Source organism: Alligator mississippiensis, chromosome 11 (genome assembly GCF_030867095.1).
Source record: "Alligator mississippiensis isolate rAllMis1 chromosome 11, rAllMis1, whole genome shotgun sequence".
NCBI classification, from domain to species: Eukaryota; Metazoa; Chordata; order Crocodylia; family Alligatoridae; genus Alligator; species Alligator mississippiensis.
In genome coordinates this window covers 61,455,043-61,459,481 of record NC_081834.1, presented here as the reverse complement: position 1 = coordinate 61,459,481, position 4,439 = coordinate 61,455,043, and the positions used below count along the sequence as shown (strand labels likewise).

Here is a 4,439-nt window from a genome sequence, read left to right as displayed (position 1 = left end):
AGAGCCAGCCTTTCTCCTCGTGGCATGGCAAAGCGAGCGGCATTGCAGGCCCCGTGTGTGGGAAGTGGGGCTCGGAGCAGGGAGCCCTTCGCCGGCTCTCGCAGTGCCCGGGACCTGCTGCCAGGGACGTTGAATCCACCCACCCTCGGGCTTCCGGACGGTCTCCAAGGAGGCAGCAGCAGGAGAGGTCCCGGCCACGGCCCGGGCAGCCCCTGGACTCGAGGGAAAACATCTGTGTGACACCTCCCGGGCAACACGGAGCTGCCAGCAGTGTCCTGGCTTCTGGAGCCAGGCTGAGGAAGCACCTGCTCCCGGTCCTGCAGCTCTGCAGCACATCCCATGGGGAGAGGCTTGCAGTTGGGGCACCTCCAGCAAGTGAGTATCGGGATCGGGGTTTTGCATTTCCCACCGAAAAGGGAGTAAAACACAGATTTTCCCCCCTGTACCTGAGGAAAACACGGATTTCTCATTTTAATGGAGAAACCCATGGATCGTGCATGTTTGCAAACAGCTCTCTGCAGGCTGACAGACTTCAGGCCCGCAAGAGGGTTGTGGTGGGGGACCAGGAGGAGGGCGGTCAGGCAGGGGCACTAGGTGCATGTACATGCACATGGCCCGGGCAGCGTGGAGAGCAGCTCTGCAGGTAAATTGGGGGCAGGGATTGAAGCCCCTCTGGGGAGGGAGGCAGGGAGCTGGGCAGGGCTGGGGCGGGGGCTGCTGCCCAGCCGAGCAGTGTGTGGGGCTCAGGGCCACAATGTGCGGCCTCAGGGGGCAGGGGTGCTGCCAGCTGCCTGCTGCGGGTTCAGGCTCCTTTCCTGCTGCCCTCTCCCGGGGCCTCTGCAGCCACCAAGCACGGGGAAGCTCCTTGCCACCACGTGCTCCACGCTGCCCTGGCGATGCACTCCCTGCCCGCGCAGCTGCAGCCAGGAGCACAACCCAACACCCAGGTCCACGGTGCGCTCACCCCCGTTTCACACAGATCTGAGAGGTGTGGGTCCCTCTTGCCCCCCGGGAATATGCCCAGCAGCGGGGAGCTGGCTTCACCCCCAGCCGAGCCCCCAGCAGGTAGGCAGCAGTTGTGGGGGGAGCCGGGCTCTGCTTTGCTGCAGCCACTGCCTCCTGCAGCCTCCACGCTGCCTGCAGTGGCTTGCTTGAGTGAGGATTAACCCACGCAGCTGCCTCAATGACCAGATTGAACCTTTGTTGCTGAACCAGGCATATCATTTTATCAAACTATCAAATCATGCGCGGACGCTCCTGGTGCCTTTTGTGATGATGACACGCTCCTGTGAAGTTGGAGCTACTGTGAAGTTGGAGCGAGCGCTTGGTCTCTCATCAAGTCACTGAATAGTGCCACCCTGGCATTTGCACCAGACGTGAGGATGACACCAGGAGCACGCGTGGACTCCTGCGGACTCTGCCCGGGCCTTGGACATTGGATTCAGGAACGTGCATCTTGGGCAGCGGTCTGTGCAGAGGGAACCAATGATACAAAGGAGACGGCTGGGACCTGCTGGGAGCGGGTGTGCAACTGCCAGCTCTTCACTGGTGTGAGATGTAGAGGGGGGCGCAACCCTTAATCCTATGGGTGCTGTGGCTTAGTTGGTTAAAGCACCTGTCTTGTAAACAGGGGATCCTGGGTTCAAATCCCAGCAGTGCCTACCTCTTCATAGCTCACTGCAAAGCCCCAGTTTCCTACCTTTGGAGCAGGATTGGTCCTGGTGTCAATATGTAGCTTCCTGGCTCCTTCTTCCCACTTCGTGGGACTTTGGTAGACCCCCTCTTCTTGCTACAGCATCTAAACCTGTCTCTACTGAACAAGAAATGGGTTCTCCTGCAGGATACGTGCAGTGTTTAGAGTGGGGCAAAATCAGAAAAAATGAGATCTCTTCCCTGTTTCTATGTGCAACTGCAGGCCTGTGCAATATAAACCCCTATTCATCATAGGAAATGCATGTTTCTGAATGCTGTTCTTCTTGTCAAGTGCCCATCTCATGTTTTAAAGGTCCTCTTTGGTTGTCTGGGCCAGGCCCAAGTGAAAGGAAACTAGATCCCAGGAGCCGCGCCGAGCGCCGCAATCCAGATTCCAGGGGCATCCTTTCTGAAATAGGGTTTTTGATTTGGACTTTCCAAATGCATTTAATGGGTCACAGATCAAGGATGGGTAGGAAACCACCGAGGAGAAAAATCATCTAGAAATGGGCCGAGAGACAGAGAAACTGAACGAGAGGCTGAGTCTTGCTGGTGCCTGGGCAACTCCTTTGGACCCTCTGGGTACTTCTACATGAGATGCTTTAATGAGCATTACATTCATCTGATGTGCATTAAAGCACGGCCGTAAAACTATGCACTAGGCTAACGCACGATCGATCAGTGAAATGTGCATTTTTCTAATACCTGAAGATACAGAGAGTTTTTACACATGCTCTAGGGTGCGGGGGAAGGTGCTTTAATTAAAGTGGATCCAAAAGCCACCCAAATTGAAGCACCTGGAGTGTCTCATATATCAGCATCCCCACACTTCAATACATCAAACAAGCTTTAGTTGTAGTGCCCCTGCCACCATTTTGAAGCACGGGGACACTGCTACGAGACGCGGCGGCTGGCTGTAATCACAGCGCGTGTGAGCAGCCTCCTGGCTCATGTACAGTCACCAGCAGGTACTAGATTTAATGCTCGCGAGAGCACCCTGGCTGAGACTCCCTCCAAACAGGGGGCAAGGACAGCTTCTCTGCCACCCCTGCCTGGCTGTAGCTCCCTGGGGCCAGCTTCTGCCTGCATCCAGCTCGTGGGGGTTTCCTTGGTGGGCCTGTCTGGGCAGCAGCAGTGCTGCACAGGCCCGGCTGGAGCAAGGAGGCTCTGCCGCTTGCTCCCTGGCCCCTGGGCATTGTGCCCCTGTGGCGCGGGTACGTTCTGGCTCCAGCACGGGAGCCAGCCCCTGGCCTTGCTGTGGGGACCTCGTGGGGCATCTGCCTGAAGTCCCTGGCAGAGGAACCCTGTGGACATGGCAGCTTCCCTGCCCCTGAGATGCTCGGTCCTTGGCCCCAACTGGGCAGCAGAAGAGACCACAGACCTTCTGGTGATTTGGGGCAATGCCAAGGTGCAGCAGCAGTTCTGCCAGGGCAGGAGGGCCAATGCTCTTCTCTGAGCAGTGAAGGCTGCATGGCTGCTGCGAATGGTGGTCACTGAGCACAAGAGATGGTCCAGAGTAGCTTGCAGCACCATGCCCTGCATGCAGGAGCAACCCAGCATCCTCACTCGCAGGGACCCAGGCCATGGGCAGCATATCTATTCAAGCACTGGAGGTCTGCCAAAGCCCCCGCACCAGACCAGACCTGCAGAGAAGACCCAGACAAGAGCCCTCAGGCCGGCAGCACCCATGTCCCGTGTCCAGCCTGCCCCTGGCTTCCTCATCCAGTGCTGATGCCCGGGTTGACATCTTCCCCACAGCCAGAGCACAGAGGACAGGCCAGGGAGGACACCGCCCATGGCCAGCTCCAGCTCCAGCTCCTTCCTGGAGGGGGTCAGTGGCCGTGTGGCAGGCGGTGGGGTGGGCCTCTGCCACCCAGCACCCCGCAAGCAGCCAGACTGCCTCCCCGCCACCAAGCGCCAAGGCCACCTGCCAGGACCACCTGCCATGCCCCGCTGGTAAGCGCATCGTGTGGAGGATGGCTGCTAGGGGTGGGGGGCACTGTGGCCACCAGTGCCCATGCCACCTCACAGGCCCACACCTGGCTGCAGGCCTGGCTCTAGGGGCACCACACAGGCCCCCTTCCCATCCTCTCCTCGCCCTCCCCTCTTCTTCTCTCCCTGCCTGGCCTCGCTGTCCCCTACTGTCACGTGCAGAGAAACTCACTGATGGCACCGGTGATCTCCACCTCCACTCCGGGGGTCAGGGCCTCGTATCACAGGCAGAAGCAGCCCTCCAGGCAGCGACACACACGGCGGGGAAGTGTGGGATTGCCCAGGGCACCACTGAAGTGCAGAGCCCTGCAACAGGTTCTCATGTGCACCCGGGGCACCATTGCGGGAGGGCATAGGGGTTGGGCACCCCTCCATGTGCTCAAACAGCTCCATGTGGCATGACCTGGGAAGTCTCAGTAGGGGAACGCTTGGGGCACAGCAGGGGTAATGCCCCATCCAGCTTTCTGATGAGACATACCGGGGAGAGAACAGGGGCATCACCAGCTCGGTGTCCCAGATGAGTGGGAGCCCTAGCCCCTCTGACCCCGGGCGGCATGAGCCTGCCTCCATGGGAGCAAAGTGCTTGGCGTGCAGAGGAGAAGGGAAGGAGTTGGTCGAGGGCAAGCCTGGCAGGTGGTACCAAGGGCCAGCCCTGGCCTGGCCTGGCCTGGGGAGGGGATCAGGAAGGCAGGCTGCCTGCAACAAGAGCCAAGCGGGCCACCTGCCCCGTGGAGGGAGTGGGGATGGAGGGCTTG

At 59.6% G+C, this 4,439-nt stretch overlaps 1 non-coding gene across 1 annotated transcript; it reads left to right on the top strand.

The window, feature by feature from the left end:
* The first annotated feature begins 1,587 nt into the window (after positions 1 to 1,587).
* Positions 1,588 to 1,661, top strand: TRNAT-UGU (transfer RNA threonine (anticodon UGU)). Its single transcript has one exon. It is a non-coding gene; the product is annotated as a tRNA-Thr (tRNA).
* The last annotated feature ends 2,778 nt before the right edge of the window (positions 1,662 to 4,439 follow it).